Genomic DNA, 27,213 nt, shown 5'->3' with positions numbered 1-27,213 from the left:
TTGTTATTTATCTAGTTAGTTTTTAAATCTCATGGCATTTCAGGGACTGAATTCATGATTTTTTCAACATTTGCGGTTGGCAATACTGGAATTTTATTTAACATTTTCAGGTTGGGTCTTCTAGGGTTTCCTAAACATCCAACTACAGTGGAAGTCTCAGTTATAATCAACAGTGACAAACAGGGCTGGCATTTGAATTCGTTACAATTCAACCTCAGAGTTCTAGGTATGAATACATTGGTTAGCACCTTTCAGAGGTATTGTCTGAGTGAATCTGTTTGAAGCTGTCTCAGGTCACACAACCTCATTCATGAAGAGGAGATCTGGAAATTTAATTCTGGTTTTAAATGAAAGCCCTCCCCCCCACCCAAAAAAAAAAAAAAAAAAAAAGTCAATGGGAGGCACTAAACGCTGAGCAGCCATGGAAGTTCCACCTCTGGCCCTGGTGATTAGATAACAGCAGAAACTGGAGATTTTTGCCTTTTTGCATAATTACATTCATGGCATTAGTCAAATTTTCTGTTCAACTGAAACCTGGACAGGGGAATTGATTAGTTTATCAGGATAGGGTAAAAATGCCAGAGGCTGGAAATGATCAATGTATAATTGAAGTGCACAGACTGGAAGGTATATATGAAACAACAAGCTCTACTAAGCTGTCACCGGAATTTACCCCATTGGCTATGCTAACCCACACATCACAGTAATTAGTGCCATTGCATATAGCAAAGTAAATTGCAGCGCATAAAGCTAAGAATAATTGTTTAACCATGGTGTGGAGGTTCTATTTTTAGCCTAGCTCACCATTATGTGATGGTTTCAGAAAGCATATGAGCTTGCAGCACTAACGTAGAGCATTTGCTAGATTTATGTTCGATTTATGTTCTCTGTTCTATTTATTCTTCAGTGTGTCATTATAATAGTGATACGTTGTGTTGTGGCAGGTTCGTCAGTTATTTATTAGAAAAATGCAGCTGCATTATGCGCTTTTTCTTTTCATGTAATCAAATTTAAAGCTTTTTGTAAAATACTGCAATTTAATGGAAATTTTGAGTGGGCAGTTTTCAATGGCAGGAATTTTTCATTTCTAGCACAGACACTTTTGTTCCAGTATTTAATTTAATTTCAGTTTCTGATATGAGAGAGTTACTTTCTGTGGTTTTTTAACTGATACGTTTGAGATAAGTTTGAAGTTGGGGACATATCATCAAATTAAGAGACTGCTTAATTGTTAGCTAAATCACTGAATTTAGCAAAACTTGGTAAAAGCTACTTTACATCAATTTTGAAAGTTCACTTCATCTCTATACATTTGAGTGGTAGCTGTATTCCCTGAGGTCTAACTGTCATCCCAATGGATTGATAATTATTTTATATTAAATTATGTATGTGTGTGTGCGTGCACACACCGAATTCTGAAGAAAAGAATATATAGATATGTTCTTCTTTTGCAGTGGCTCTCAACATTTCAAGACTACTGTACCCCTTTCAGGAGTCTCATTGGCTCTGCATTCCCCAAGGTTCACCTCACTTAAAAACTACTTGCTTACAAAATCAGACATAAAAATACAAAAGTATCACAGCACACTATTCCTGAAAAAGTGCTTACTTTCTCATAAATTGATTGGAATATAAATATTGTACTTACATTTCAGTGTATAGTATATTGAGCAATATAAGCAAGTCATTGTCTGTATGACCTCTTAGTTTTGTACTGACTTCATTAGAGGTTTTTATGTAGCCAATATCTAGGCAATATCTAGATGAGTTGATGTACCCCAGGGGTATGCATACGCTAGGTTGTGACCTACTGTGAACCTCTTGCGGTTTCCTTTGTTGGTAAATACCGTTTGTTGTTAGTCCTAGGTAAAGCACTCTCTGTAGCAGACATGCTTTGCGATTATAAATTTGAGACCGTTCAAAACAATATTGCATTTGCAGCCTCCATTGCGACTGAACGTCCTTCAGTGGCATGGCCCAATAATGCAACTGGCAAAGGAATTGTAGCCAAAGTCGTTTCCAAAGTTTCTTTGGGCCTGTCTACATTCATGGTGGAAATTAATGGGTCAGAGGAGCTGGCCACAAGGCAAATTAAAGGCAATTTAAAATATAGTAGGTTTTCACACAACATTGTACCCACCCACAATCATTATGCAGCCTTTGTTGACTACAGAGGCAGGTTCATGAACACTAATGTGGGAGGCACTGACAGGGTGCATGACACCAGGAACTGAGGCGATCTGGTACTTAAGGTCTCTTCTTGTACACACAATTATTCCCTCTAAATAATACCCGTGTGTGTTTGTGTGTGTGTGTGTGTTGGGGAGGGGGAGAATGTCTAGGCCACTGTTATTTTTGGGGACCCAGTCTATCCTCCCATTGCCCTCGCTCATGAAGCCACACTCTGATTTCAAGCAACTGTAGGATAGAAGGGTGATAGAAAGTGGATTTAGCCAACTGAAGACAAGATGGCACTGCCTACAAACTGGCTTGGAAGCTATTGTGTCCAGTGTCATTGGTGTGATTTGGGGTTGCTGGGCCCTGCACAACATCTGTCAGGATAAGGGTCCGAGCTTTCACTACAAATAGGTGGAAGACACTGTTGGTTTGCCAGTGTGATACAGGCAACTGGAAATTGTGCCTGTCACCAGTAGGGCTAGGCCCGGAGAGCAAGAGAACCAAGGCATGACTGGTTTGCAAGGGGAGATGTTTGGGGAAAACGTGATGCCGTATAGTGTTGTAGCACACACACACCAATGTCTCAGCTGGCTATTGCTTTTGTATGACTTTTATCCGAACTTTAAAAAAGTTAACGTAAAACTTCCTGCCTCTTCCTTTTCCCCCCGCGCACTCTCACACAGAAGATGCGTACAGCCAAAACTTTATTAAACAAGACAATGTATTAAAGTGGCAGAGTATTAAAAAACACTGTAGTAAGAACTCATCTGGACAGCTCAGTTGCCAGTAAATGAGGTGTGCAAATTGAAACAAAATTGAAAAGTGGTCTGTGCAGTGAAAACTAACAGTGAATGGCACTCAGTGCAATCTCCCCAGGACTGGAATTGCACATCAGCAGCGTACCTGTTCTTACCCCAGGTCTTGCATGGGGTTAGAATGAACAGGGTACATCTGCTCATGCAGACTTCCATCACAGGCGTGCATGGACCACTTCTGAACTGCCCAGTAGCTGCAGGATGTGCTAGGGTGGAGGCAAGTCCATGGATGATGGTGCAGACACTGGTGGTGGGTGTCTGCAGCCTGCTCACAATCAGGTTATGCAGCCGCTCAGACAACTCCCTCTGCTGCTGTCGGTCCTGCTCACACATTATTCTGTTGTGCTGTAGGTACTTCACCAGTCTGTCTTCCCACTCTAGCTGCCCTTTCTGGAGTCAAGGGCCAGTCCATCCTGTGTCCAACATCATTATACATTTCTTGTAGCCAAGCAACCCTGATCCTCTTTCTTTTCCCTCACTGGTTTGGCATCTGACCGTGAGGCATTTAATTCTCTCTTGATGCTGATTTCCTGTCCGTTTGAGGCCCTCCTCCTGTAGCCCCTGGGAGATGTTCTTGTAAAGAGGCTGATTCCAGGTGCTTCTCCCAAATTGTGGCTTGTGGTGTGATCCTCTAAGTCTGGCCAGTGAGCAGCCGGCTGGCTTGTGGGCCTCCCGGGTGCCATCTTCTTGTGCTCTTGGAATGAGCTGTGCAGAAAAAGAGCAGGTCGCATGTCATGAGCAGTTTGAAATGATGTGTTTATATAAACTAGGAGGTGAGCAGCAAGAGAAGGGCAGGTGTAGTAAAGTGGTCTTCAAGGGGTTTATTGGGTTATTCTGAGTATTATGGGTTGGAGCCAGGGCTCCACTCCTCCATTAATTCCTGTTTAGTTAGTAGGGGTCCTCCCCTCCAACCCCCCATTGTGATGCAGTTAAGTAAAGCAACAAGTTCCCAGCCTGCAAGCCTGTGAGCATTCCCTTTACAAAGAAAGGAAAATACAGCCCTTGGGAAGACGTAGGAAGGCCCTGGGGAGGATTATCAAAACCCAAGCTCCATCACCTGGATTCAGATGCATCCACACAAAGTGGGTAGGTTAGAATCTGCCTTAAAACAAAACTGGGGCTCTAACTTATCCCTGCAGCTGGGTAAGCAAACCTGGGTCTAAAGCACACACAAACCAGCTTTGCGTGTGGACAGTAAGGGGGATTTTTGGCTCAAACCCAGGCAGAAACCCATGTGAACTCTGCAGTGAAGACATGCTCGAAGACACACAGATGAGACTGCAAACAAACTGTGTGTCTTCTAGAAACACTGCCTGGCTCCTGGGTAGCTGTTCATGCAGCCTTGTTCTGAGCTACCCACGGCTGCACTGACAAAGGCAGTGAGGAGCCTGTGGGCCTTTGTTTCACACTGATCCATTGCTATATTGCCGCATGTTAGAAGTGGGTCTATGTATGGCTTCTTTACTGGGCAAGAGAGCGTGGTTGTGTTCACAACTAGCCATGCTGATGTGCCACAACGCGAAGTGGATGTGTTTTGCTTTTAACATTTCAAGGCTTTTGCTTTTGGGATTTGTTTTGTTTTTGCAATGAACTGCTACCTCCTGCTCTCGCAATCCGCAGTTAACTGTAAATCCTTTTGGCCCTGCTTGGCATCCAGGCTGTATCACACATGTCCCAGGAGGAAATGGCTTGAGGGTGGAGCTGTTCAAAGGACAGTGGGGACAATAGGGATACCTCTGCCTACTAGTACAACTGACTCAAAACTAATAAACAGGCCTCATACCTTGTTTGCTAGCTAGACAGTTGTGTTGTCCCTGGATAGCAAGAATGGTTTTGGTGCTGTTACACCTTAGGCAGGTGCTCCCCACAATGGCCCTTTTCTCTCCTGCAATCTTCTATAACCTGTTCTATTGAAAGAAACCCGATTTTTACAAAATTCCGACTCTTCTTGTAATGGTAACATCAGCAAGTAGGGAACAATTGATCATCTTCCATTGCATTCTTGGCATTTATGCCGTTTGTTGTTATTTTACATTTCACTTAGGTTAAGAGTGAAACCAGATTGTTCAGTGTCACTATTTTTAGAGTCCTTTTCATATCAGTTTCACTTCTTTCTGCCTTTCAATAAAGGATCTTCCCAGGAGAATGTTTATTTAAAATTAACATGAGAATAAACTATATTCATCTAAGAAGTCATGAAAGCATTTTCCTTTATTTAAATGTTGCTTTAAAAAAAAAGACCTCCTCCACATTTTTTTAATACAGTTTTAATCTGGGACCTGTCAGAAAATTGCAAAAATCCCACATTCTGTTTTTTAAAAATAGGGTAGGAAACTTTTTTTTTTTTTTTAACAGAACTAAATAGAAATGTGTGAATGTATTAAATGAAAATGTTTTCTTTTGATTTAGGAAAACATTCCCCAAACATTGCTGCATTCTGCTTGTGCATGACATCCAGAAAAAGAAACCTAAACAGTGACAAATCAATAAGATTTTGGCAGTGATTTGTATTTAAACACTCCGTGTTACTATTATTTATTATTTCTATTGGTTAGGAGTAACATGTTAGCTTATTGCCTATTACATGTTACATATTATTAACATATGTAAGATTTTTTTTTAATATGATCTTTTGATCAGTCATGACTCTTTAAAGGAAATGTGTACTGGAATAATAATCTCACACGCTAACTAGGAGACCTAATTATAAAGAGGAGCAAACCACTTCAAAGTCTCTTATGTAACAAAAAAGCATGAATCCTGTAGACAGCTGACAGTGGAATGAAGAGTAGCACTGAGATAATGTAATGCAGCTCATTTGGAAACATAACTTTACAAAGCTGAGCACTGGTCTACGTTATTGGTCTCTACATTATCATCTGATCAGTACCATGGGTGAGACCCTGGCTCCTTTGATGTCCATGGTGGAACTCCCACTGACTTTAATGAGGCCCCCTGCATTTAGCAAGTTTCTTCTGGGAGGTATTACTACAATGATTGATTCTGAGAAACCATTCACAATTCTGGAGAAAGCAAAACCCGTTTGGGAGGCTTTCTACTAACTTCAATAGGCTTTGCTGCTGGAGCTCAGGAAGTGTGAACTGCCCCATTCATCTCAGTGGGCTCTTAGGATGGCTCCTTATGGCAATTGAAAGAGATAACTCTTTCATTGTTCTTTGGCTTGGGCAGATCCATCCAGCTACTAGGGGTTTGGGTGTTCCAATCGTTTGAGATAAAACTGCACATTTGAAATATGTACACAATTGAATGGTCTTGTGTGTGTGATATGCTTTCTCCACAGCCTGTGATCTCCCACCTCTATGCAGGCAGGATGACCAGATGCCTTGGCTGTCTGGGCACATCTTGCTTGTGTTGTTCTATTTTGTAGATATGATTTATAGAAATGCTGCAGTTTGCGCTGGGGCAGCTACCCTGGTTTCACACCAGGGTAAACTGCACTGATCCAAATCATGGATTCTTTGAGTTTTGCCTGTCTATGCCAGGGGTATGCATAGGTGCAAGGTTACCATTGGCTGGCCTTTGATGGCTGAAATCCATAGTGTAGACATCAGCAGTTTCACAGGAACTTTATTCATATAGAGATGTGCAGAGGGACTGTGAGCCTAGACTGATCTGGTGCTTTGCCAAGGAGAAACATTTGCCCGACAGCAGAGGCCACAGAAAATTGTGCGAGAAACACCAGGGTATTGTGATTTTGCTGGCTGAGGATGCTGGTTATGGAATATGGATAATTTGATTTCTCAGGCCTCACATCCAAGTTTAACCATTTTAAGGCTTGGTCTGATCAATACTGTAGCTTGGCTGTGACACACAAGGTATATTTACTCAGGAGTGTGACTGCGCACGTATAGCTTTGAGCTAGCCAGCTCCAGGAACAATAGCAGTGACTCTGTGGCAGCATGGGCCTGCCACTGGAGTATATATACCCAGGGTCCAGGGTGGGATTGTACTTCAATAGCCCATGCTGCAGCTAGATCAAAGTTAGTTCAGGTTTGTCTACATGTGCTGCAGTAATTTCACACCTCTGACTGCATTGCAGACATACCCGGAGCTAAGGTCCAGTCTATGCTACTAATCATAATCATATTTGTGCCCAGGTTAGGGGACTGCTGAGCTGTAACCAGATAGCCTCTGAAGAGTAGACAGCAGGGCCTAGGTTTAATGCTTTGCACTTGTACGCTATCCCCTGGAGGATCTCAAGATACCCCTTAACTGTTTATTTAACTTCCTAACCCCTCTAACAGTCTGGGGAAGTATTAGCCTCTTTTGACAGATGGGGAAACTGAGGTGCAGTGTGGCCACGACTTGCACCAATGCCCTGTGAGTCTGGGGCAGAGTTAGGACCAGTGACTCCATCCTGTGAATTAGCCCCCAAATCATCCTTCCTTTATTGGAAGGCATCTGTACAGGCCTCACCTCAGAATGGCCTCCAAGGATCTCAGGCCTTTTGGTAGTGGCAAGGCTGAGGGGCAGCAGATACGGCATCCCAAACTGCAAAAGGGATGTTGAATATAAAAGAGGAGGGCTGCGCAACACTCTGGTGTTGTGTGCAGGGCTCAGAACCACAGTGCCAGGTACCAGACCTCTGGTGGCGCTGTCTGATGACTCTGTCTAGTGAGTGATGCTCCGAGTTATTTCAGTTCCAAATATACTATTGGTATAAAAAGTCCAATATCAAATTAGAAGTTACAGCTCAGTAAGAACAAACCCTGTTATCTGTAATTTAATTGTGCAGTAGGTAGTGGATGCCAAAATCCATGTCAGATCTGTCCAAAAGGACCAGATAAGTAAAAAATATTAATTTTAGATGCAATTCCACTGATGCACTTGTTTATTTGCAGCCATGGTGTAAATTGGTTTCTTGATTTAAGCCAAAACTGCAGCAGTTAACTTCTCAATCTGTCATCACTCAGGCCCCACAGAAGCAGCTGAACACAAAATCAATGCATTTGTTGTTGCTGTTGATAAATTTTTCTTATGGACTAATTTCTGCCTAATAATCCCATCATCAATAGGCTCTGGAGGCCTCTTACGGCATGGAAGCAACCCGCAGCAATCTGGGAGAAGCAGCGGGCTCCACTACAGTGTTCTTCCTTGAGCACCATGGTTTTAATTTCCCCAGGAGCAACTGTTCTCATCACTTGGGGTGAAGACCCCTGCAGCTCCAAGATCTAGACACTTTTGAAAGCACTTCATGGAGCCAGAGCCTGGTAAGAGATTCTCACAGCAAAGGGAATCAGGGTGAGAATAGATACATGACCAGTCACAGGTGTAGGGAAATTGGGTGCAGGTGTGGCTGGGCAAAAGTTGTAGTGGCCCATCCACCAACCAGCATAAGAGAATCCTGAACACTGCTCTTATCCCAGCATCGGTTCCAACTCTGAGTGACTGCTTAGGCTTTCTGGCTGTGTGTAGCTGTTGCAATGGCATTGCAGGTCACCCTCAAACCTGCCAAGAAACCAGCAGAGCAGGGGAGTTGGAACAATTTGTACAGAGGGGGTGCTGAGAGCCACTGAATCAAACTGCAAATCCTGTATATGATGGAAACCACTTCAAAGCCTGGCGTGCGGCAGCACCCCTCGTTCCAGCGCCCATGCAGCAGAGAACATCTTGGAGAAGGGCTTGACAGATGTGGCATTTGCATCTGGACTCAGATCACAATCTGAGCTCTCCCACAGTTCAGGTGTTTGTGGCTTGGGCATTCTAAGTCAGCATCATCACCTCCATTCAGCGTCTGTGCAGTAGCATCACTTATTAAACCTTCTTCCAAGACACCAGTCAGACTGCAAGGAAGTAACGCCCCTTCTTGCAAAGTCTAAAAATGTTTTTTATTCTCTTGCTGTTCAAATCTTTCTTCAAAAGACTTTGCTGAGCAGACCACAGCGGAGATACAGCTAGATTAATATCCTGATTTACAAACTGTTGTGATGTTAGACAGGAGCTTATTTTTCTCCCCTGATCAGTATTATCTCACTTGTGCACACTCATTCTTAGCTCTCACCACTGAGTGGGGGTGTTGTCACAGCAAGCACACAGAATGTGCTTCTTGAGAAATAGACTGGCATGGCAAAGGATTGGAAAAAAATGGGGCATGTGCCCTTCTCTGCAGCTTTATGATACAAAAGGAGGCTTAGAAATTTTGGAGAACTTTTTAAAAGTTCTTTTTCTTTTCTGCTTGTTATTTACCTGAGAAATCTCAGGCCTGGTGTTTTCTGGTTTTGCTGGAAGAAGTATTTGTGGTCAGACCATCTCTCTTGTGAGCCTCTGTTCCTTGACTGGAAGAGTATTGGTCAGTGTGTTTATTTTTTACCTCAGACATACTTTTTCCAAAATGCTCTTTAGTCACTGGAGTTCACAGTGTTAACAAATCCAAATACAATTAGGACCCATCTTCATTACACATACAAACAGGTCAGGGGACCCCTTCCTGGGCAGGGATTGGATTTTCTGTTTTGCAGGAAATGTCATGATTTTGATTCCCCCTCCCCCCCCAATTCTGAAATGGAATGAAAAAAGAAAACAAAAAAATCAAAATTTCCCCCCAAAATTGGTTTCAAGTTAATTGCAACATTTCAAGTCAATAAAATCAAAACATTTTGTTCCCATGTTGACCTTTTACAATGTTTGCAAATGTTTTTTTTTATATAAAAACATTAATTTTATTTCCAGACGATTTCAAAATGAAACATTGAAATTTTCCTAAAGAAACGTTTCAAAGTAGGGCATTTCAACCTCATCAGAATGCTTAATTGAATGTTTTAAAGCAAATTTTTTTGAAATGGACGTTTTCAGAACATGTTGATTTTAACAAAAACGTCATGTTATCCAAAAACTCTTTAGATGAAAAAATACCACCCAGCTGTTTGTCACATGGTTTATACTTGTCTCTAAGTGATGCTTGCTCAACAGTCACTTTACTAATTAAAATGTAGCTACTGTGTAAGGGCCATACTCTACTCTTAATCTTTGTGCAGATGTCCCTTTATCAGTGCGTGACCTTAACTTTGTTAGACCTTGCTATGCCCGTAAATGATTCACTTCTCCTTGCCACAAAATGAATTTGACACTTGGCCCCTCGATAGACAGATTTACCCAGTATAGCATTTTGAGACCTACTGCTGAAAAGTGCTAGTGAAGTACTCAGCATTGTTAGAATAAGGAGAGAAGGTGGGTGAGGTAATATCCCTTATTGGACCATCTTCTGAGAGTGAGAGAGACAAGCATTTGAGCCACACAAAGCTATTCTTCTTCATGATCCCAATGGCCCCTTCTGGCCTTGAAAACTATGAATCCGCTCTCCGTGCCTTTGACATTATTTCAAACAACAGTACAACAAAATCAGCAAAAATATAACAAAATCTCCCCCCAAACTCCAGGCCCAATAGAACCCAATAGGCAGGATTTCCCCCAACAAACCTTTATCCCCTTTAAAATAAAGAAAATAAAAAATGAACGACTTCTCTTGAGTAGCAGCAGCCTAAGGGCTAATCTACACTTAAAACTTACTGCAGCACAGCTGTATCGGTACAGCTGTGCCACCATAAGAACACTTGTGTAGCTGCGTGGTTTTTTCACACATGGAGTGACAAAAGTTTTACTGGCATAAGTGCTAGTGTAGAGAAGGCAGTAGTGATAGATAAAGCTACTAAAACTGAATTGAAGGTGTTCCCATGCAGTTACTTTAGAATGAGTGGTTGAGTTTAGGCTGGGTTTAGTTAGCTTGTGTTAGCTAATCCTGAGCTAAATTTGACCTTTATATCCCAGTTTCCCCATCTGGGAAATGGAGATAACAATGTTTACCTGCCTTTTATAAAAGGCTTTAAAATCTACAGATACAGTAAATGCTAAGTGTTGCTATTATATATGGAGCTTGCTTGTGTTAGGGCCCAAATCAACTATCCAATAACAGTAACCAAAAGAAAGAGTGAAGGTAGAGCTGTGATGTTTAAAAATATATTCCTTTCTCCATTTCAAATGTCAGTATGAACTGTTTCTTCAAGGACCTTCCAGGGATTTTATTCAGAGTATCCAAAGGAGCAGCAGAGGATACAGAGATCACCCAAGAGAACCGTCAAAGGGTTGTTTGAGCTCTAAGAAATGAGATTAAAAATAAAAACAGGTGGGTGAACAGTAGAATCCAGCACATGCATCTATTAATGATGACTCATCTGTGGAACTCACAGGGCTCTGCCAACATTAATTAAGCCTCACATTTGGGAGGTAGGGGAAGTGTTACTATCCCCACCTTACACGTAGGTAAATGGGGTACAGGCCTTGTCTGGGTCTCAAATGCATCATGTTAGGCCTGATTTACACACCAAAGTTAGGTTGACTCAGCTACGTTGCTGAGGGGTGTGAAAAATTTACACCCCCGAGAGGTGTAGCAAAGCCAACCTAACCCCAGTATAGACAGTAGGAGAATGGAAGAATTCTTCCATCAGTCTAACTACCACCTCTTGGGGAAGCCTGTCTCCAAGTATGCCCATTGGTTTTCATGCTGATCAAGTTAGCCCACAAGCATACAGTACACAATGGGCCTGCCGGAGAGAGAAGTGTTACTACCCCCTTCCTGCCGAGAATCTGTTTATCACCTTCAGGTGACTTGTCTTAACTTACCTACTTTAAGAGCATAGTTGTGAGTCTACGTACGTAACCCTTTACCCGTTATCTGCACGTACATTTTGCAATGCTTATGGTGACCAGAGTGACACATGCTTTCAGAAGAGACCCACATGACCCCTTTTGGTGAACCCAGGGGATCCCTTTAACCTTGTGCCAGTTGGCATCAAGAGGTTGCTGGGTCACAACCTGAAATGATGATGCACAAGTGCTGCCAGCACGGCTGGATTTGCACTTGCTCTGAGTAAGGCTGCTGACATTGCCTTCTGCACTGGAGCGCTCTGCACGGCTGCAGGGCCAGTGTGCACAGAGCCCCCGCAACCCGACATTGTGCCTGGTGTGCACTTTGTGATCAAGGCTCTGCACTCCAGGGCAGATATAGTTCACTTACACATAAGCCCCTCCATAGACATGTCATACATTTACAAATTATGTACTTATTAACATAGTACTAGGAGCCTCTCTCATTGACCACGACCCCATTGTGCTAGGTCAGAGGTCTTCAAATTGTGAGGCACACCTCCCATAGGGGGCGCAGAGGAACGTTTGGGGAAGCGTAGTAGGGTCCGGGCCTGCCCTCACAGGGAGGGGGGAGGGAATGCCACCTAACGCTGCTCTGCCCCGAGCACTGCTCTGGCCCTGCCCCATCAGCCATGGCCTTTGCGCCCGGTCCCCAGGCCCTGTACCTTGGTCTCTGGCCCAGGCGTCTTGGCCGGCTGGCCATCGTGGCCCCGCTCCCAGTTTTGGCCCCCAACTGCAGCCCCTGGGCCATGGTCCCGCTCCTGACCCAGTCCCAGCTGGAGGAGAATGAAGGGGTGCAGGTGCAAAAACAGAACAAAAAGACGGTCCCTGCTCCAAACAACTTACGGTTCTATCCGTTGTTCAGATCGAATACCTGCCATGAGCGCTGTGTCTGGAACTGTGAGCTGATTACCCACAATGCAATGGTACAGGGAGCACCATTACGTGGGAGCCATGAGCTGCATGTTCTGCTGAAGAAGATGGCTAGTGAGGACACAATGCACCACTTGCAACCCTGTGATGGAGCCATTCTCTAGTATAGACAAGACTGAGGGAGATACAGATCCTGCAGCTCGATGCTGACACTCACTTTGGGAGCCCGTTGGCACCATTGCCTCTGCTGCTTGTGTGGGCAGTGCCTTTGGAAGTGCCTTTGGAAGTCATCCATTGCATGGATGAGGTCTCAACGTCATTGCATCAGGCACACCAGCTCCGATGTTCCCAACTTTCCCACTCTGGGTGCTGGAGAAGGAGGTGCAGGAGAAGATTTTCTCGCACCAGATTTTACACTACACTCTGCACCTTCTAGTGAGGCTTTCTCAGCTCTGCAAGTGCTCATCTCTAGAGCTGGGTGGGAAATAGAAATGAGAATTTTCTACACTTCAAAAATTTTTCTTGTCCCAAATTGGGAAGCAAAGTTAAAACCTCAAAAATAATCACAAATAGACATTCTTTCCCCCCCCTCCCAATTGGATAAATGTTTCATTTTGATAATTTCAAAATGTTTCATTTCAATTTTGATTTTTTTAAAAATACTTTTTAAAAAAAGTATAAAGTAACTAAAATTTCAAAAAGAACAATAATTTCAAACAAGAAAATGAGAGTTTTCATTCTGAACGTGTCAAAACATAGTATTTTCAAACTAATATTTGGATCAGGAGATATGTCAAGACTGACCCTTTTCCTGCACCGGTGTGGCATAAATGCTTATTACAGTGACAGAAGGGGTTGTTCTGTCACTGTGGTAAATCCACCTCTCCGAGAGGCGGTAGCAAGGTTGATGGAAGAATTTTTCCATTGACCTAGCATTGTCTACACCGGGGCTTAGGTTAGCTTAATTAAATTGCACAGGGCAGGAAGCTTTTCTGTAGTGTAAACCAGCGCTCAGTAAAAGAACCTGTCCTGTTTCCTAACCACTAGCTGTCTTCCTACAATTCCGCTTATACCATGCTTCTGCTTATATGCCGTGGCCATTCTCGCATCCGGCAAAGGATGGAGGGAGCAAAAGAGGAAGAGAGAAGATGGGACATGCAGAGATTCTTAACATCCAGTTATGAAATACTCCTTGACTGAACAGCATCTACTAAGGGGAGAGGTGAAGGCAAAGCAGGATGTGGAAGGGTGAGGCAGAGGGGGAGAGAAATCCCAAATGCCACCGCAGGGCTTCCCTAAGGGCCAGCCTCCAATTGTACAGGAAGGTTTGTGAGGGGACTAGGAGGTCCTCACATGCAGTCCAGCTCAGTTCCATGGGAGCAGCATTAACGATGCCAAATCTATTCAGGGATCTAAGGCAGGGATAAAGATGGATCATTATTAGCTGAACAGACAAAAAGAATACTGGAAAATACTGGAAAGCAAAGCCACGGAAACCAGTTACATACAAACAGCTCATTTGCTCTCGAAAGCTAATAATAGGATAGGCACGAACTTCTAATTGGCTAGGGAAGAGGGCTTCAGTGAAGTCACTCCTGCTCTACACAGTTAGAACTTACGCAACTTCCCCATGGCAATTGGGAGGCATGAGAGCAGCATGTGGAGACATACCTGGGCTAGCGCTGATCGAGCAGGTTGCTAAAAATAGCAGTGAAGTCACAGCAGCATGGATGGCAGTGTGGGCCAGCTGCTTGACTCCATAGCCAGGGTCCTGGGTGGGCTTGCATTGGGCAGCTTAGCTTGCTCTGCCCCCTGTGCTGCCGCAGCTTCACTGCTACTTTTAGTGAGCAAACTAGATCCGAGCTTGCTCAGGTACCTCTGCGGGGGCTGTGCTCATGCCCCTCAATGGCGGTGTAGACATGCCCATAGATCACAATCGAGCCTTCTAAGGATAGTCACTTTCACTGCTTGTCCTATGTCTAGGCTGAGGCCTATTTGTTCAATTCCTCTGCCTTTGGCCTGACAATAATATTGTCATATGGTGCATGATGGTGACAATAATATTCTTCCCACAAAAAAAGGGATGAATAAAACTGGATATTTCTGATACTTCCAAGGTCGAAGTCAAGCACGACCCACTCACCTCCCCCCCATTTTTTTTAACCCTTTCAAACTATCCTTGAAGGGGCAAAGTCAGTTTCTGGATCTATACATGACCAGGAGCTACATGTCTTCCCTCTGGATCTATGAAGAGAAATTGTTCTCTCCAGGCCAGAGCTGGATTTAAACACAAGCCAGACAAAGGGCAGCCTGGGAAATGGGTGATCTTCCTGGATCATCTCACCAGTTTGTGACCCAGTGCTAATTCCTGCAGCACGGCTAGCATAAGAGACTCATGGCCCCATCCCTTCTCTCCAGCAGTGGGAGGTTACTCAAGTCCATAGTTACTCCAAGCCTTTCAGTTTCTTGGAACCCTGCAAATCATCATGCCAGTCCTGGTTTGGTCCTCTCCATTCTCCTCCCCAGCTAGTTTCCTCTTTTCTCTGAAGCTGAGGTAACAGCTGCCCTAGTTTTATTTTGAAAACATTGTTAAAATAATGTATTCCATTTCAAAGCAAGATAAACAAGTTCCTGCCCACACAGACCTGCAGGGCCTGCAGTCCAGAGCAGATGTTTAAAAGCAGTTTCATTTGGGGATACAAATTAATGCGACTGATTTGCTTGAGTTGGAGGCGAGGCGTATGGCAGGCACTCCTGTATATGTTCGTCTAGGTAAGAGATACACTGTGAGATGGGCAAGAGACTTCATAGGGAGGGTGTTGGTGTATTCTAAATGTGACCTGGGCATCGCACAAAAATGATACACCCATGCAAACGTTAAGGGAGACCGTCATAGATTTTAAGGCCAGAGGAGACCATTATGACAATCTAGCCTGACTCCTGCGTAACAGAGGCTGGAGAACCCACCAAGTAATTTCTGAAACAAGCTCGTAACTTGTGTTAGAACTCGAGCTTATAGGTTCTAAACCCAGAAGGGACCACTGTGATCATCTAGTCTGACCTCCCCTATGACACAGGCCAGAGAACTCCCCCCAACAATTCCTAGAACAGAGCTTTTCGAAAAACATCCAGTCTTGAATTAAAAATGGACAGTGATGCAGAATCCACCACGACCCTTAGTAAATTGTTCTAATGGTTATAATTGCTCTCACCATTAAAAATGTACGCCTATTTCTAGTCTGAAGTCTAGTTTCAACTTCCAGCCATTGCATTGTGTTATACCTTTCTCTGGTAGATTGAAGCGCTCCTTATTAAATATTTGTTCCCCATGTAGATATGTGTAACACTAATCAAGTCAACCTTTAAGCTTCTCTTTGTTAAGCTAGATAGATTGAGCTCCTTGAGTCTATCACTATATGGCATGTTTTCCAATGCTTTAATCATTCTCATGGCTGTTCTCTGAACCCTCTCCAATTTGTCAACATCCTTCTTGAATTGTGATTAGCAGAACTGGCCTTAGTATTCCAGCAGCGGTCACACCAGTGTCAAATACAGAAATCAAATAACCTCTCTACTCATATTTGAGTTTCCCCTGTTTATGCATCCAAGGATTACATTAGCCCTTTGGGCCACAGTGTTGCCCTAGGAGCTCATGTTCAGCTGATTATCCACCATGACTCCCAAATATTTTTCAGTCACTGCTTCCCAGGATAGAGTCCCACCATCTTGCAAGTATGGCCGACATTCTTTGTTCCTAGATGTATGCGTTTACATTTAGCCATGTTAAAATGCATATTGTTTGCTAGTGCCCAGCTTATCAAGCCATCTCGATCGCTCTGTACCAGTGACCTGGCCTCTTCATTATTTACTACTCCCCCAATTTTTGTGTCATCTACAAACTATCAGTGAGGATTTTATGTTTTCTTCCAGGTCATGAATAAAAATGTTGAATAGTGTAGGCCAAGAACCAATCCCTGAAGGACCCCACTAGAAACACACCCACTTGATGACTATTCCCCATTTACAATTCCATCGTGAGACCTATCAGTTAGCCAGCTTCTAATCCATCTAATGTCCGTCATGATAATTTTATATCTTTCTAAATTTTTAATCAAGATGTCATGCGGTAACAAGTCTACTGCCTCACAGGAGTCTAAGTGTATCACATCAACACTGTTACCTTTATCAACCACACTTGTAAACTCGTAAAAAAATCAAGTTAGTTTGACAGGATCTATTTTCCATAAAACGTTTTCCATAAAATGTTGATTGGCATTAATTATATTACTCGCCTTTAATTCTCTGTTAATTGAGTTCCATATCAGCCATTCCATTATCTTGGCCAGGATTGATGTCAGACTGACAGGCCTATAATTACCTGGGTCATCTCAGCTGTCTCACACAACTCTATTATTGTCTCTGAGCTGCTCTTCAAATTCTTATCATTGGCAGTTATCATTCTGTACAGAAGGCAATAGCCCCATGCAGCGCCCACTGAAGTCGATGACAAGAGTTCCATTCACTGCCATGGGCACTGGGTCAGGCCTCAAGTGCGGATTATATGGCAGAGATGGGAACGCAGCACTAGCTCATCGGGTTAGCTCCTCTTTCCCGCACCCTCCCCAAGCCCTTGCAGCAAGGGCATCTTTCCAGAGGTTATTAAACAGGTACTGTACCTGATTTTAATGCCATGGAGATCCATGCTCCAGATGAGAGAACCACAGTGCAGGTATATCCAGCATGAGCATTTATGTTTGATTTTCCACTCTTACCTGGATCGCCAGTTTACCTGCTGTTGCTCTGGTGCTGTTATTCCATCCGAGCCTGCTTCTGTAAAGCAACGGCGTACTGTGGGTCTCCGGCGCTTGTGGGCCAATGCTTGCATTTGTGGGCCCCCCCCCGCAAAGGCCTCACATACCCCCCTGGGCAGTGCAGGAGGGGCCCCTGGCTCCCACCAGATGGTGATGTCCCCCAGCTGCCCTGGGAAGGAGACGTCTGTACCTTCGGGGGACATGCCATTTTCCTTCTCCTGAGCCCCGGGGACTTTCTGGCTCTCATGGCAGTGGCTGTCCTGGCTCTGGCCGGGCTCCTTTGCTGCCCCATCACATTTACCTGCCATGCGGCACCCACCTCTCCCACTCCAGCCCCGCAGCCCAATCAGATCCGGCGCCGACTCCCCCTACCAGGCGGGGCAGCCTCACCCCCTGGCCAGGGGGTAATGGGGGGGGGGGGAGTGTTCCTCTTCCTGGTCACCCGTACCTCCCCACCTGCCCCTTGGCTTCATCCAGCTGTCCCTCAGAGCCTCCTGCGCCCCCCACCCCCTGCTCATCTCTCGTCTGAAGGGCCTGGCCAGCACCCTATCCTCCCCATCGGTCCACCATTGCTATATAGTGCTGCGTGCCCTCAACTTCCACTGACTTTAATGGGAACTGAGGGCGCTCAGTACCTCACAGGATTCTCTCTTGAAGCTCTGTAGAAATCAGAGCACCTGGTAGACTCAGCAATTCGGTTATGGGCAGCAGGTAGGGATGTTAAAGTGACCTGGAAGCAGCAGTCTATTACACAGAGCTGGTGGGGCTAAAGGACAATCAGTTGTGCTACATCTGATTTACTGCCGCTCCGATGAGGCTGATCACCAATCACTTTAGATTCCTTTTGTGTGGGATACGTGAGCTATGCAGTGAGACCACAGCTGTGCTGGGCACCAGCATAACCTGCCCGCATAGCGCCAGCTTGGGATATCCAGCGATTGACTCCTTTTTGGGGGAAAAGGACAGCAGAATCCCCATGAAAACAACCTGACGCTAACCTGCAGCCCCTTCTGGCCTGACAATGAAAGTGGATTCTTATTAAGATTAGTGTTGATTTGAAATGTTTTGAAAAGCTAAACATTTCAACATTTTTTATGACGTTTTTGGAAATGTTTCCCCAATAAGCATCCATCAACTCTAACCATGACCGAGCTGTTTTAAAGAGTCAGCTTCTATCTAAGTCCTTTTAGGGTCATATCTGAGCACCTCACAAACTGCAGCCAACTCATCCCCACAACTCGTCTTTCTTCTCCTGTGAGAGAGGGAAATATTGCTCTCCTTTTATAGATGTGGCAGACTGTAAGCTCTTTGAGGCAGCGACTCTCTCTTTGTTCTGTGTTTGTCACAGGGTTAATGATCAATATTTGTTTGATCCTTTACCAATCTCTCCCTCTCTCTCTCTTCTGATAAAATACAGGGAATTTGGAGCCTTTTGAAGATCCTTTGCTGCAGTTCCTGAATTTTTTTTCATCATTTAGGGCTTATTTCTGCTCACACACATGCTTGTGAATAATCAGAAGTAGTTTCCATAATTATGTTTATTGTATACTCACTATGGAGAAACAGTTATCTATGCCATAGCTAAAATTGCATTTAGGGTTGACTTTGATTTTGGGGGGAAAGCAGTTTCCCCATTATTCTCCCACAAACCAAGCTCCACCTACTCGAGACATCACTTACAATAAATTGTATAGCTCTTCATAATATGATTGTACCTCTTGTTTCTTCCATGCTTTGATCAGCAGAGAAATAGTTCAGTGTTGCTAGTTATGTAATTGTTAGATTTCAGGGTTAACATCATATTTAGATGAAGAGGGGCAATCAACACCACTTTCAGAGGGATCATTTCAGGCTGTCTCCAGACTCAGGCAGAAATCACATGGTTTACCCTCTGAAGGTTTTCTTCACAGATATAAGAACTAGAGACTTAATTTTTTCCCTAATTTGACTCTGCTATTTTACAACAGAACAAAGATGTTTGCTTCAGCACATAAGGGATTACTCCCTGATGAAGTCAAACTTTTTCCTTATCTGCCAAGCTCTTTTATTAAATAATCTTGTAATAACAGACTATTCAAATTAGCTCCTTTGTGCATTTGAAAAAATTGTCATTTGTTTTTCAGATTTGTCATCCCTCAACTTCCAAATGAGAGGGGTCCCATGCTGAGGCTCTGTTGAAATCATTGCGGCTTGTTAGGGGCATAGGGGTCGGAGCAGAGCTCCTTGCAAAATCAGCTTTAAACATGTCTGATTATAACATTTTGCAGTAAAAAAAGCACTCAGGCAGGGTTAGCTAAGAAAAATATATCACTGTCTCAATCCCTCATTGAGGAAGTTCATGGTGGATGTTTTCAATGTCAATGCACTGCCATTTATAGCTTTCCCTGATGCACGCTTATGCAGGAATGATGCTCTGCTTTAAAACTCTGGTAGGTAAAACTTCCCTTGACAGTATGCTGGTGTAGAGAACATTTTCTACAAGAGCTGACCCCCATAGACATTACACTTCACCACTGACAAATGTATGCACCTATTTCTTTCTCTCTCAGGTTTTCATATAAATCCTGTCACTGTGGTATCTAAACACCAGAAGGGTGTTTGTCATTTCTTCCACCCCCAGACACACTCTAGGATGAGATTGTACAAAGTCCTGAATAGTGGGAAACTCATCTAATCAGAGACAATGTCCCTCGGACCACCTCACCTCCCACTTGCCTTCGCTCTGGGTCGTGATCTCATAGCCAGCCCTGTGACAATGGCAGTAGTTGCTTCTGTGGAAAAGTAACAGGACATAGATAATGTATTTTGGCTGCCTCCAATGTGATAAAGGCCCCATTTCTCTTGCCCTTATCACAGCAAGTCATTACTCTGTGCATAGTTCCCTCAGTCTCAATGGGACTCCTTGTGCCAGGGTGAGTAAGGACTCAGGATTGGCCTAGTGCTGTTGTCCTCTCTGAAAACAATTCATTGGGTTAGTGCATTCAGAGGAGAGGGCTGAATTCCATGTTTAATTATGGGACTGAGGTATATGCTCTTCCCCCAATCCTTGTGCATGGTGGGGTGCCTGCTACAGTTACTGGGAGTTGGTAGAAAGATTGAGGGGAGAATGCAGCCTTTATATAGTGTAGTTACCTTTGTCCTGTCAGGCTGCAGCCACTCGGGGGTTAAGAAACAGCAGCAATACAGACCTCTTCAGTTGGCAAATTGGCAGACCATTAACAGCTGGGTAAGAGTCTGCAGGCCAGGAAGAAGCCAAGGGGGTGGCCTGGCTAGGGAGCCTGAGGAGGCCTCTGTATGTACAAGCTGGGCAGAAAGTAGCTCAAGGAGCCAGAATTTCCAGGGACAAAGCATTGGGATGAGGAGATCTGCAAAAGGAGCCGGAGGCAGGTGAAGGTGGCCCAAGGAAGCAGCAATGAGTCTGAGGAAACAGATCTTAGCTGCATAATAGGACCCCTGGGCTGCAATGCAGAGGAGAGGGAGGGCCTCTACCTGCTACCAGGAAAAAGGGATGTGCAAGCTCTCCCGAGGCTAGGATTACTGGGCCCAGAGTAGGGCTGAGGACCTGGTAGGAGGCTGCTGGACTTTGTTTGTTGGCCTCTGGAGGGATGAGGACTAAGTGACCTGGCTGGAGGGCTGAGAAGAGGCAAACCAACACACCCTTGGAGGGGCTGCCAGAGTCAGAGAAACTGCTGCACCATGACTGTCCATGAGGGGGGTGCACTGGATGGTGAGTGACCCCTCCCCAGTTGTTCAATGAGGAAACCTGTTCTCCTTTAGTCAGCTCCTATTCCTGACCTTTGTTTCTCTTCCATCCCTCCCTGTCTTGAAAAGCCTCCTCTGCCCTTTTCTCTGCATTTCCTTCCCTGAAGCAGTTCCTATTCCCCAGTCCTGTGGACTTTGACCCCACCCATTCTCCCCGTTCCATGCACGACTATGATCAGTGGTTAAAGAGTTAATGTTGACAGGAAAGTGTCAGTGGTAGGTTTGAGTGCTGATGCTCTTGACTCAGGCAGACATCACTGCATCAGTTGCACTCAGTTATTATTTGAAAGGTTATTTTCTTGGTGGCTATGAGGGCTAGAAATGTACACATTAAAAAAAATCAGATTCTTAAGAAGCTATGTGTCACAGGCCGTGTAAATACATAACATGGGGCAGTTCTGGCTTGAGGACCTTGTGTCTCATGGTAAAGGTGCTAGGCTGGGAACCACATGAGGTCAGTTCTGTTTCAGTCTGTGTCACTGGCCTGCTGGGTGACTGTGGGCAAGTCCTGGCTCCACTCTGTACTTCAGTTTCCCCATCTGTATAATGGGGATAATGATACTGACCTCTGTAAAGCACTCTGAGATCTCCTGCTGAAATGTTCTAGATGAATGCTAGGTATTACTATTCTGACTCTGCCACTGACCTACTGTGTGACCTGGGCATTATAATTCTTCAAGGTAGGGCTTGTTTCTGACTGGCCGTTTGTACAGTAACTAGCACAATGGGGCTCTGATCTCAGCTGGAGCCTCTGTGTGCTGCTGCAATGCACGAAACAAACACAGGACAGAGCTTACATTTAAAAACCAATCCCCATAATAAAACACTGCACTGCACATGCAGTTCTCCACCTGGGGAGACGGTGTGAGAGAGAACAAACCAGAGGGGACAGGCGTTAGTCACATCACTAAATGCACAAGTGGAAGGCACTTATATGCTACTGTGATAAGGGCTGGGTAGGAATCTGTATAGCACAGAATATACACAGAGTGAGGGCTCAGATTTCAAAAGATATTTAGACACCTAAAGATGCAGAGAAGCGCTGAGTGGGATTTTCAAAAGTGTTAGGTGTCTAGCTGAATCTTTAGCTACCTAAATACCTTTTAAAAATCTGGACCTTGGAGCCTTAACACATCATTAATGTTACAACATCACCCCAGCAGCATTAAAATGATCACTGAGACAGAAACGTTGCCAACCAGCCACCTCCCATAAAGCCCTTTCCACCCCTTCATCATTCTGGGAAGCAAAAGCTCCAGCCCCCTTCACAAACCCGATCAAATATTGAAGTTCGTCTTTCCATTTCCTATTCCTGTCTGCTCTGAAGGATAAGAGCCAGCGCCATGAAGGCAATGAAGTGCTCAGGTCCCACTGAAAATCAGTGGGTGTTGGTGATGTATGTCCTGTAGGCCCCATGTCCCTGTCGAATCTCAGCTGTACTGTAGAGCGCTATGTCTAGGTTCCATGGTGTAGATAGTAGCTGTAGATAACAGAACAGGATAATCTCTGCATAATAAGCTAATTAAGATGTGCATGCAAGGGACCTTGAAAGGCCCTGTTTCTGTAGCTGATGCAAGACAGTTCTAGTGATGGTAGAAATGTTAGTGATTGAAGCATTGAGACGACCGTTTTCAATCGTCTGAAGCTGCCTTTCTGTAATTGGCTATTTGAAGTCCTAGGTGTCTGCAGTGTTGCCCAGGAGGGCAGTGTTAGTTGGTACAGGAATGTTGAATGCTAATTTTCACATGCTCAGATTTGTGTTAGAGCCGTATGAACTGCACACCGGCACTGATCTCTGTTCACACTACTGCACCCTATCATTTCTGTAAGGCTGAGGCTAGATTTTTAAAAGATAGTTAGGCACTTAACTCCCATGGAAATTAATGGCTCTTTAAATAGCTGGGCCTTGATGGCTAGAGAATCATTTCAATAGGTAGAGTCTTAGAGATTAGTTTTTTAGAAAAAGCTTGTTGTCTACTGTAAATTTGAATTAATGTAAGGGTGTGTGTTGATCTGGGGATATAGCATGAGGATGGGGGGTGATCTAGCATGGGGAGCAGGTGACTGGGAGTCAGAACATCTGAGTTGTATTAAACTCTGACACTGACTTGTTGTGTGACCTTAGGCAAATCACTGGACCTCCATGTGGCTCAATTTACCTAGCTGCAAAGTATAAAATATAATACTTCTATGGCACACAGGTAGGATTGTGAGATTTCCATTAACCCAAATTTAGCAAGGTGCTTTGAAATCCTCAGATAAAAGGTGCAGCCTCAAAGTGAAAAGCATTCGTCTTTTAATGAGCAAGGATCAAGTTTGCTCAGCTTCTGTTCTGGCATGTCAATAAGGTCTGCTTGGCGCTGATTCAACATTTACTCAGGTGGCAAAGTCAAACATGGTCAATACACCTGTTAAATATATTTGCACACAAATTAAGGCTGAACTGAATAAGATAATTCCCTTCATATAATGAGCGTGGAAAATTAAATAGAGAGGGGATGATTTGGCTGACACTCTCTTTTCCAGGGCCTATTGCGAAGGAAACTTCTTCTCTCCCAGTAGAGAAGCTGGCTGGTTAGCAAATCCTGCCTGTTGCTTTGACACCAGAATGTTTCCAAACTCCAGGTGGATTCAAGCCATAAAGCTGCAGCAAACTCAACCGTACAGGGAATATTTATACTGAGAGCTAGGTACCTGGCAAGCCATTTTCTGTGTTTCCTTGGCAGTGATTTCAGATAACTGGGACTGCTGAAACAAAGGTCATTGCCACTCAGCCCAGCTTCTCCTCCTGCTTTGATCCTGGAATCCTCTATGATGTCATTACCTGTTGCCAGGGAAATTAATTCAACATCACACACTCACCATTAAGACTTCACTGCAGGTTCAAGGAGGGTGAGAATACAGAATGGGAAGGAGAAAGTCTTGGGAATAAACTGGAGATGGGGCAGAACCAAATCCCCAGACTTTAGGGATATGTGGATTCTGTCTCTTGTACTTATAGGTCCCCCAATTCCTAGGCAATGTCCTAACTACTGAACCCTCCTCCCTCCCTCTCTCCCTCTCCCCCAACACTGCATCTGGCCTTATCCCCACAGTGGGCCAAAACAAAACATTGGGTCCAAACACCCTTGAATGTCAGATCTAGATCTAAAATTTGAAGCTTGAGTCCATCTTTAATTTAAACACAAATTTCCTAGAGTTTAAGGTCAGAAGGGACCATTGGATCATCTAGTCTGATTTCCTGTATAATACAGGCCATTTCATTTCACTTCACTCCAATAGATAGCCCTATAATGAGCACAATAACCTGTTGGACCAAAGCATCTCGGTCCTCAAGGAAACTAACTCTAGCATGCCACAGACAGAGCGGAAGAGTCTGAGGTGCCATCAGTGGCTAAGGCCCCTGCAATGGCAGGGAATTAGGTGAGAGAGACCCAGTTAATCCTGGCAGGTGATCCATGCCTCATGCTGCCAAAGAAGGATACCTCCCCCTCCTCCTCCCTCTCCCCAAGGTTCCTGACCTGCCAGGAGAGTCTCTTTGGTAATTAGGAAAGCTCCCCAAGCCTGCATGCAATCAAGACAGCCTCTCTGTTTAAATAAGAACAGGGAGTGACCGACTGCCTGGAAGTAGCTGAACTGATGTTGCATTGCAGCAGTGCAGTTTAATCCATGTTTGTCCATTCCAATCAGTTCCTCAAGCTCTGCTGCCGAGAATAGAACTGTTTTTTAGGGGGAACCCGCCAGCCTCTCTGGGAAAGGCTTGGCTGACATGTTGGAAAAGGGACTTAAACATTGTTTCTATTTGCCAAAGCAGTGACCTACCAGCCATTGAGTATCTAATGGCTTCTTGAATGGCTATCCTGACAAATTGACTAGCAAACTCTAGGGCAGTATCCTTAGCCACTTGCCAGTGCATCTGTTTTTATCCCAATAAACTTTTCTGTCCTTTACAACTCATCTGAGGAATTTACCCTTCTCCGAATTTAAGGGCATCTCCAAAACAGCCAATTCACGTCGAAGGACTTGTGAGTCACCAGCTAATCAATTCCAGCCACAGAAAGACACAAGGAGGAATATTGTTCCTGAAAATACTGCATTATTGATTAAACATTTGTGATCCATAAAATATAATACAGGGCTGGCTGCAGAGTGAAACCTGCCAAGAAAGCTTCTCTTACCTCCTCTGGACTTCAAGGACGAGGGTAAAACAAGTCCAATGCCAAGATGAAATTCATTTGTGTCATAATGGCTTGTGGTAGCTAGCCATCTAATTATAAAACAACCAACAGTATCCTCTTATCCATATCTGCATCAGTTAAATCATGAAATTCCCCTTGTTTTATGCAGATTCTGGTAATGTTGCTGCTATAACCTTCCGACCCCCCAGCTGTCAATAAGGCTCATGTGGAATGTAAGTCTTAGGGCAGTGCTGGAGTTTGATTCAATTGAAAATAAAAGGTGGTGAATTAACTTTGCAGCAATACTCTGTGCCAGTGAACGATGAAAAGGTGTGAGAGAGAGAGTCAGCTGCTGGGAGACATGCATGCCAGCAGGTGAAACCTTGGTGTAGCTGGGGAGAAGGAATGCTCCCTCCTCGAGGGGTCCCTGCATGGTAGGATCTAGATTCATAATTTGCTTCAGTAATCAGACTTTTTTGGGGGGCGAGTGGCAGGGAACATTATCGTCCATCCAGGATATTAGTCAGATGGTTGGGAGGAAGGATGTTCTTTTGGTCAAGGCACAAGTGGGGCTGATATGTGGGTTCAATTTCCTGACCTGCTGTAAACCCTCCAGGTCTGTCTACACTGCAGTTTAAAAAAAACCTGTGGCTGACCCGTGCCAGTTGACTCAGGCTCATGGGGCTTGGGCTAAGGGGCTGTTTAAATGTGGTGCAGACATTTGGGCTCGGTCTGGAGCCTGAGCTTTAGGGCCCTGTGAGGTGGGAGGGTCTCAGAGCTCAGGCTGTAGCCTGCGCCTGAACGTCTACACTGCAATCCAACAGCCCCTTAGCTCGAGCCCCATGAGCCTGAATCAGCTGGCTCGGGCTAGCTGCGAGTGTCTAATTGCAGTATAGACAGACCCTCTGCATGACCTTGGCAAGTTACCCAGGGTGGGATCTACAAAGGGACTCAGGTGCTGTGATGCTCAGTGTTGTAGCACCTAACATATAGGTGCCTGGAAAATCACTGGAACAACACTGTGATCCACAGAGCTGAGTTAGACGTCTAGGGGAGTGGTGGGCGCCGAAGAATGCGATCCACAAAAGGCAGCTTGCTGGGCAGGGAGGCACGTAAGCTAGCCAATGGGAATTGACAATGACACGAGAGTGCGTGCTGAGCCCTGCCCCGTCTGAGATAGGAATCTAGGACCTTGTCCATGCTATGGGGGCACAGCTACAGCGCTGTAACTATACTGCTGGAGCGCCATTGCGTATATGCACTCTACAGCAATGGAAGAGGTTTTTCTGTCGCTGTAGTAACTCCACTTCCCCAAGCGACAGCAGCTAGGATGATGGAAACGTTCCTCCATTGACCTAGCCATGGTTGCACCAAGGGTTAGGTTGAAATAGCCACGGAGTTCAGGAGGGCGGATTTTTCACACCTCTGAGCAGTGTAGCTCTGTCAACCCATGTTTTAAGTGTGGATCAGGCCTAAGTATGGGCTGCAGGGAGGCACCTGTTTCTGCCTAGCGATCCACAAATGGGGGCCTGCCACCTGGAGGTCCCAGGAGGTGGCCTCTGGACACACTTACTGGATCAGGCCCTGAATGCATCTGTGGTGGCTGAACAAATGCCTCTTTTTCCTGATTTGTGTCTGGCTCTGGGGCTTAGGCGGGGAGAGAGGTGTGACACATGGAGGGAGGCAGCAGGCAGAAACATTGGCACTTAGGGAACTTTTACCCTGAAAATGTAGGAGGCCTACAGGATTGCAGTGGAGCCAAAACTGAGACTTAAGCGCTGAACCTGAGACTTGGACGTCTACGTCTGGGTTTTCGGCGCTTACGTCTCTTTGCAGATCTGGGCCTTAATCTCTTTGTGCCCATCTGTAAAACTGGGTTAATAGTTCCTTTCTCCCACCATGTGTCTGTCTTGTCTCTTTAGAGTGTGAGCTCTT

General features: G+C 44.7%; 1 long non-coding RNA gene across 1 annotated transcript in view; it reads left to right on the top strand.

The window, feature by feature from the left end:
- Positions 1-20,590: 20,590 nt before the first annotated feature.
- The window catches only part of LOC137157180 (uncharacterized), a 32,503-nt gene continuing 25,880 nt past the window's right edge, over positions 20,591-27,213 (top strand). The window contains exon 1 of the long non-coding RNA XR_010921022.1: positions 20,591-21,065. This is a non-coding gene — a long non-coding RNA (uncharacterized lncRNA). The remainder of the gene's footprint in view (positions 21,066-27,213) is intronic.

This window comes from Emydura macquarii, unplaced genomic scaffold (assembly GCF_026122565.2).
Source record: "Emydura macquarii macquarii isolate MOO-44397 ecotype Brisbane River unplaced genomic scaffold, CSIRO-AGI_Emac_v2 contig_1483, whole genome shotgun sequence".
In the NCBI taxonomy this organism is placed as follows: domain Eukaryota; kingdom Metazoa; phylum Chordata; order Testudines; family Chelidae; genus Emydura; species Emydura macquarii.
The sequence above is the reverse complement of the archived record's forward strand: the minus strand, read 5'-3'. Positions and strand labels throughout refer to the sequence as shown.